Source organism: Salvia splendens, chromosome 16 (assembly GCF_004379255.2).
Source record: "Salvia splendens isolate huo1 chromosome 16, SspV2, whole genome shotgun sequence".
In the NCBI taxonomy this organism is placed as follows: domain Eukaryota; kingdom Viridiplantae; phylum Streptophyta; class Magnoliopsida; order Lamiales; family Lamiaceae; genus Salvia; species Salvia splendens.
In genome coordinates this window covers 30,772,368-30,781,107 of record NC_056047.1, presented here as the reverse complement: position 1 = coordinate 30,781,107, position 8,740 = coordinate 30,772,368, and positions in this window count along the sequence as shown.

Here is an 8,740-nt window from a genome sequence, read left to right as displayed (position 1 = left end):
TGAATGGTAACGGAAAATGGTCTTTCCGTGTAGCCTCATTCAATTTCTGGCAGTCTATGCACATCCGCCAACCGGTCACTAATCTTGTGGGCACTAACTCATTCTGCTCATTTGTAACCACTTGGATGCCTAACTTCTTAGGTACCATATGGACTGGGCTTACCCATTTACTGTCGGGAATGGAGTATATGATACCCAGCGACAGTAGCTTGAGTACTTCTTTAAGAACCTCATCTCTCATATTCGGATTCAACTTCCTCTGCGGTCTCTGTGAGGTTTAGCTCCATCCTCCAGGCGAATATGGTGCATGCAGAGATCAGGACTGATGCCCATCAGATCTGATAGAGTCCATCCTATGGCTGTATTATTCCTCCTGAGCACTTCCAATAACTCTTCTTCCTGCTTCCGAGTCAGGTTGCTGTTGATGATTACCGGAACATCTCGTTCTCTTCCAAATAAGCATATCTGAGGCCTGGGGGTAATGTCTTCCGTTCCTTCGTTGTCGCACTTATCTCCTGGGGCAATAGATTCTTCTTTGTCTCCTTGGTAATTAATCCTTCAGGTGCTGGTGAATGTCCCCCGTTAACGACACAGACTAATTCCTTAGATCTGGAAAATTCAAGACTTTTGCAAAATTCCAGAATTGCCTCTGCTAACTCTTCATCCGTCATTCCCAGTGTGTTAACTGCTTTGCACCAATTGGCGACCTCCTTGTCAATGGAGTGACTCAACTCTGAATTTTCCACATGTTCCTGCATAAACTCTGTCTCAAGAAATTCTTGGACCAGGGGGTTAATCATATGCACATCATGCATATTTTCTATATCCAATGGCTTCTTCATAACCTCATCAATGTTAAAAGTAAACTTCTCCCCATGATAATCTAAACAAATGGTTCCATCAAACACATCGATGATATTCTTATCGGTGCGTAAAAATGGTCTTCCTAAAAGCATTCCGCTAGACTCACCAGACTGGTACTCACTCATCTTGATAACATGGAAATCAGCAGGGTACATAAAATCATGCACCTTAACGATTACATTCTCTAAAACGCCCTCAGGACTGATGCATGACCTATCAGCTAACTGAATTACCACCTTCGTATCCACCATTCTTACTCCCTCCAATTTCTTATAAAGCAAAAGCGGTAAAACATTTATTGAAGCACCTAAGTCACACATGGCATGCTCAACCTTAATGTTCTCAATAGAGATAGGGAGAGTGAACATACCTGTGTCAGTACGCTTGGAGGGCATCCTCCTCTTTTGAATCACTGTCGACACGGTTTCCCCAATCACAATCTTACCACTGGGTTTGATCTTCCTAGCGATGAACTCCTTGATAAACTTGCTAAAAATGGGCAGCTTTAAAGCTTGGAGAAACGGTAGATTTATTTCCAGCTTCCCAAAAATTTCCATGAAGTCCGCTGGATCCTCCTTTTTCTTCCTAGGTTCACCTCTATGGGGAAAAGGTTTCACTTGCCTTTCATTGTTGCTAACGTTTCCCTTGGAAGATTCTCCCATTTCTCTCCTGATTTCTTCCACCTCCGCCTCTACTCCTGGACTTGGGAAATCTTGATCAGCAGCTCGGGGTATTGCTTCCTCTCTGTTTGTACTCTGGTCATCGTCCTCTGTTCTGACCTCCCCTGTTTCAGCTTCCCCTGTTCCGGTTTCCTCTATTCCGGTTTCTTTTTCCAGTGAAGTTGGGGTGGAATTTTCATCTTTCTTCACACTTGGACCATTATACTCTCACCCCGATCTCAGGGTTATCTGGCTGATTTTCGCCCTTTCTGGTGGTTTAACCGAGGCAGTAATTCTTCATTCGTTCCCGCGTATCTCACTCAAAGACGTCGCGATCTGAGAGAGCTGTTTCGCAACATGTCTATGGCTGCCTTCTGCTCAGTCTGCGCATCTTGAAGCTTATGCACCACGTCATTGTTGGACTGCATATTGTTCTAGATGTGTTGCTGCGAGTTTACCAGGTCACTCACCAATTTGTCAATGCTTTTCGGCTATCTGGAACTCTATTGGTTGGTGTTTGGCCCTTGAGGGTGGGTTGAGCCTTGTCCCTGATTCGTCCGGAAGTTCCCTGAACCTCTTGTGTTGTGATATTGCTGACTCTGCCCTTGTTGACCTTGATGGTTGGGCTGAGAATTTTGAGTGTTGCCTTGGTAATTCCTCTGGTGTGGTGGCACATATGAACTCGCTGGATTATTCTGATTCCTGTTCACCCAGTTGGGATGGTCATTTTGCTGCTGATTGCCCCAATTGTTCCCCTCCTAATTTCTGTTCGCCCAGTTCGGTTATCGCTCCTGAGGGTTTGAGTAGTTGTTGCTCTGTTGTTGGGGTGGCAGATTCGGATCATTGTCAGACCATCTGAAGTTTGGGTGATCCCTCCAGGGAGCATCCCTTTGCCTTCCTGGGTTCCAACTTCCATTAGGATTCCAGCTTCCCATAGCATTTTCCTAAGCTTGGATATCCCCCTAGTTTTGCTGACCATAGCACTGGTACACCTCCTCCGGACCTGGCGTTTGTTTGATCTTCTCTCCTGGGTCTGAGGAATTATTCTTGCCTAAAGCAATCAGAATTGCTTTCTCCAGCTTATCTATCCTTGCATCTATTCGGTCTTCACCCTGCACGTTCACTACCTCCACGCTTCCCCTCTTAAGGATGGTGCGGGGAGAGTCGTACGCCTTCTTAGCATCGATAAGCCTACCCAAAATTTCTGGGGCCTTACTTACTTGTTTCTTGGTAAAATTTCCCCCGCTCGAGGAGTTTAATAAATCCTTCGATTCCGGATTTGCCCCTTCATAAAAGATGTTGTAAACCTCTACTTCGCACATTCAGTTGTTAGGGCATTAATCGAGCAATCCTTTGAAACGCGACCAATACTGGCTCAACGCCTCATCATAATCATGTCGGCAAGCCAGAAACTCCTTCTTGATTGCATTCGTATTGTTCGATGGGAAGAATTAATCCAAGAACAATAGCCTGAAATCCACCCACGAGCTTATAGAGTTTTCCGACAGCCTCAATAGCCAGGTGTTCGCCTCTCCCTTTAGTGCGAAAGGAAGAGCACGCAGCCTATAATCTTCTTCGGTCGAGTTAGGTGGCATCTTCTGTATGCTGCAGAGTTTGCAAAACTCGTGTAAGAACTCGTAGGGACATTCTATCTTGCGGCCTTAGAAGTGTGGCATAACCGCCAGTACATTGGTTTTGATGTCTACCAATCTATGAGATTGGGTGATCACTATTGCTTGTGCCGGCTCTCCGTTCAAATGAGCATTAAGCAAGCCGATCTCGGGATCGTTGTCTGGTTCAACCGCCATTCTGACTGTTCCTTCTTCGTCTAAGTCTGCGGTTGACTCAACTTCTTCCTTAATGGGTGGGACTAGGTCGTCTTCACATTCCGAACTCAGCTGGACCAGATCTCCTGTCGTCAACCCAGATCGGGTAGTATCTGCCAACTAGTCTGAGCGTCTTTCCAACCAAATGAGTTATTCCAGTGTCCAGACCTTGAGCCTCTGCTCATAAACTGAAAAGAAAACGAAAAACAACAAATGAAAAACTATGTACGCCAAAAATCTCTAGATGCAAACATAAATAACGCCATCCATCCACGGCAACGGTGCCGTTTGACGCAAACGCTGGATTGTTGTTCTTGATTATGTGTGTGAGTTTAATTCTTAGGTCTAGAGGATTCGCTAGAGCTCAGGGTCTAGGAGATCGTGAACTTTCAGAATGCAGTCGTTGTCACAACAACCTCTCCTCAAAACCTCAACCCTCTACACTATTGGCTAGTATAGGGAAGTCGGAATCGAATCCACGAGGATGGAAGGGTCGGAATGCATTGAGAGAACTTTTGGAGGGTTTGGCTGCTGCTACGCAACATGAGGGTTGAGTTTTAACTACTAGGCCTGGGAAATGAAATCTAGTCTAATCTGACTACTAGATCGGGAGAATTGAAAGTACGTGAAACATAAATGCATGCATGATTCAAGTCTAAAAAACAACTTGAGAATTTTCACCGAATTCCTGGGTCAAGTAAAAGAGTTTCCTAGAATAACCAAACAAAAAAGGCAATGCGAAAGTAAACGACAAAACAGATTACCTTAAATAGCTACTGACAAAAGCTGCAACTAACAAACTAAAGCAACGCGACTACAACTACCGATCGACTTCATCTTCTCCAACAAGCAAGCACGAAATGAACAGAACAGAACATGAAAACAAAGCATACTTCATATCGAACGATGAACACTTCAATTAAACTAAAACTATCAGATCTAATCTACTGGACCAAGTAAATAAGCAATAACAGAGTTTTCCATGTAGATCCAAACACACGTACTCCAGATTCGAACAATTACAAAATTATAAGCTAGATCTACCAGAATCGGCACCAAACAAACCAGATCCACAACTTTCAACAACATTTCAACTCCGATTCAACCTCAATTCAGCAAATCGACTCCAATCAACACTGATCTCAACTCTGATCAACAAAGCAATTGCGAAAAGCATCCAAACAATAAATCAGAGAAGTAAAGATCAGAGTAAACGAAAAAAAAAACTGAAAACAAAACTATATTAATCATGAACTTCAAACGAGTCACCAACAATCGCCGAATTTCCGGCAAGGAAATCGGTGAGATAAAAGTACGTGCAGAAAAGTAAAATTGTTTCCTTCACTCCTTCTCGGAGTGGCGTTACACTTCCAAATGAACAAAACACCACACACTAACTACCCCAGATCTTCCATTGTGCTAAGTGCGTGAGCTAAGTGAGAGAAATTTAGAGTGAGCCGAAATAACCAAGGAAATTTTCTAACTAAGTGCTCTCTCTTTCTTCGTAAGCTTCCTGGTATTTATACGCGTGGCTCAAATCCCTAAGGCAAAGGTCTTCTTGATTTGACGATTGTGCCCTTTGTGGATTTCGCTCTTTTTTTCTTCACTTTTCTCTTCTATTTCCTCTGCCATGGTAATTGTTCTTCGTTTTTGGGTCTGGCAGATTTTTCACGCACCTGGACTTATAAATGCATGTTAGTAGTACCGTATAAAATACAGAATTTATATATAAAATAGATGCATGAAACGAGCCTTATCAGACCACAACATGGATTTGTTTCGATTATTTCAAGCTTTCAAAAATGTCATTGTTGAGTTATCCGGTGTTTATTATCCTACTTCTCTGCGCGTTTTTGAGCATTGCATGTATGTGGCAATCGGTTTTAAGACATGTGTGAAAAATACTCAATTCGTAGAGTTGAAGGCTATTTTGTTTTATATGGTTGAAAAATGGTTGAAATATTTTGCGCGTATTCCAAATGTGTTTTTTATTGCAAAATGCTTGGATCCAAAGTGGAAGTTGCATGGTGTTCATAAAATTTTAGACATGTACTATGGTTGTTTGCACGATTTGGATTTTTCTCAACTTCGCGAAATGGGCTTGACAAGAGGAGAAGCCTTCGAACTAAGTCTTCCGAATGTTGATGAAATCAAACTAAGGTTAGATAGTGCACTTCGTGCTCTCTACGTGGAATATGAAATGCGGTATTACACCACTCACTTGGTACGTGCTCCTCCTAGTCCTTCTACATTTGATTTTGGTGGCGGGAACTATAGCAATGTCATGATTGATCTAGACATAGTATCACAATTGCAAGATCTATACTTTGCTACAACCAATAGGACTATAGCTACTAGTGAGTTAGATATATATTTGGAATCGTGCTCTATTTTTCAAGATGCAGGTCCTCCTACTCAACAAATTGACGTCCTTGATTGGTGGGGAACACATGACAAAGAGTTTCCGATAATCTCGATAATGGCTAAGGAGATTTTTGCCGTTCCTGCTTCCACCGTCGCCGTTGAGCAAGCTTTTAGTGTCGGCGGTTGTGTCCTAGATGAAAAAAGGAGCAGTCTCTCCGCCAAAAACGTGGAAGCCACTATGTTACTTGATGATTGGGCAAAGGGAGACATGAGAGCACAAGAGCTGGATTTCGACTTCCGTGTAGAGAGTGATGGTGAAGACTTTTCCACCGATGACGAAGTCGGAAGCTCAACAATATCAATGACGGGGGGGTGAATGGCGAGCACGACCGACCAAAAAGGTAAGTAAGGTAAGAGAACTGTGTGGGCTTTGATTCCTTAATAAAATTGTGGATACGTAGGCAACTCAACTTAAATTTGAAAAGTTTAACTTTGAAAGTTTAAGTTGAGCTCAAGCCCTTTTCAATTTTTTCCTTCCCCCCATTTCATGTATTTTTATTTATGTTCCGACGACACTTGTAAATTATATCACATTGTTGTATACTTGTATATGTATTGTAAATTGTAATGTATCGTTGTCCGTTACAACTCAAATTCAATAAAATTGATATGATTTTCACCTTATTCGTCTTATTTCAATTTAAATTATCCATTCTCTTGTTCCAGTTTATTGTATATTTTCAAAATTTAAAATTACATAAAGGAAAAAAAAATGAAAAAACCGCCAAAACCGCCGGAACCGTGAGAACCGTCTGAAAACCGGCGGTTCGGAACCGGAACCGGAACCGCCGGTTTTCGAACCGGAACCGGAACCGTGAAATAGCCTAACGGTTCGGTTTCGGTTCCGCCTTTCTCAAAACCGAAACCGTCGGTTTACGAACTGTGGGCACCTCTAGCGACGCCTGTTCCTCTGCTCCGACGGTGCAAATCAGCCGAGCTACGGTGAGGCGCGACGACGGTGGCGTAAGGGCGCAGACCGGGATGTGGGGCCGCTGATTTTCAGAGAAAGAGAGAGAGAGATGACCTAGGTTTACGAAGATGAATTGGGAGTTAGGGATTTGAAATGGAATTTGGGTTTGTTGTGAGAAGAAGTAGATTGGAGAAAATGAGAGAGAGTTACGACGGGAATTGTTTTGGGGAGTAAATGTTGGACCTCATTTTTTTTATTATTATTTAAGGATCTTGATCTAATATATTTTAGTTGGGCTCCTAATTTACGTTAGGTATTTCTTTTGGGCCATAGTGTTAAAGTGTTTGGACCAATAATTAAATTAAGAGCTTGGGCCTAAATTAATTAAAAGGAGGAATAGGCTGGAATTATTAAGATGGTTGGTCCTGCGGTTTGGTTCGATTAAATCTTGGGCTCGTCAAAGTTAAACGACCAAGTAATTGATCCCATGAGAGGGTTTGCTAATTAAATACCGAGATGATAAATTAAATTTCGGATTTATTTTAGTGCCCGAACAAGATATGTGGAAAAATACTACTCCCAAAGTTAATGGAATTATTTCTTAAACCTCCACAATAAATTAAATCTCCTGATTTAATTAATGTTTAAGGATCCCTAGAACTTTTTCTAGAAAATAAGGGCAATAATAAATGAGCACGCACTTAGGATGCATTCACGTTTAAGCTTAATTGACTTCTTAAAGTCTAATTAAATTATTACTTTATTTTTTTCTAAAGGGACGTCTTCGCACGTCGTTTAAGACCAAGTCAAGGAATTTTCCCAAACAAGACTTAAGGTTTCAAGGTGGGCATTCCTTTTAAAATGTGACTTTTAGCATGATTATGTGAAAATTGATATACATGTTTTGTCATGCCATGTTTTTGTTTTATGAATACCTATCTGTTTGGCTATTCCAATTATGTTTAATAGAATTCGGGTCGCAGTAGGGCCGCAAACCCTACTTGGACTAGTGTACACATATGGGGATTGTGAGCTAGCTTTCGAGTTGGCCAGTCTAGTGACCGTCGTGGAATGTGGTTACATTCCCGGTTCACATACGTTTCAGATATGGTATCTATGTTTATGTGATTGCGCAACTAAAGGAATTTTAGTGACGCGGGCCCTTTTAAGTAAAACCCCGTGTTCACTCAATTGTGACTTACAAAAACTTTAATGAAACTTATGATTTTTTGCAATATGTCCATTGAGTATATCAAGTACTCAGCCCTGCATGTTTCTTTTCTAACGTGCAGGTTGAACGTGAACGAGGATGCGAAGGTATTGAGAAACGTTAATAATAAGTAGCACTAGGTAGCCCAAAGAAGTATGTCTTCACACATACTTCTTTGTCTTGGTCTCTTCCGCTGCATTAGATATTTTGTACTAGGAGTTATTAAACCTAGTTGACGTACTCTGACTTTTGTTTTTGCCATGTATCACTTTCGCTTCTCGAAATTACTGTTTGGACTTGACTTTCCATTTATGCTACCTCCTCTGTCCTCAAGTTGATTTAGTCACGTTATAGCCACGCTCACTATCACTAGTGAGATGTGGTCGTGACAAGGATGGTGTTTGTTTGGATAACAGATATGTGGTGCCTCACAATCGTTTTCTCCTTGTGAAAATATGGCGGTCATATCAATGCTAAGTGGTGTAATCAGTCCCGTTCAATCAAGTATTTGTTCAAATATGTACATAAGGGTTATGATAGGGTTACGACATCTTTTTTCCAATCTGGTATTGATGGTGTTGAAAAGAATCTGGATGAAGTCAGTTTGTATTATGATTGTAGAGACGTATCATCTTGTGAAGCTGCTTGGAGAATTTTTGGGTTTGAGATTCAATATAAGGATCCTTCGGTTGAACGGTTGAGTTTTCATCTTCCTAATGAACAGCATGTCATTTTTTATGAAGCCGATTCGTTGGATAACGTCTTGAATCGTAGGACAATTCATGTTGTGCCTCACAACATGAATAACGTCTTGAATCGTAGGAAAATCGTAGGATAATGTATTGAA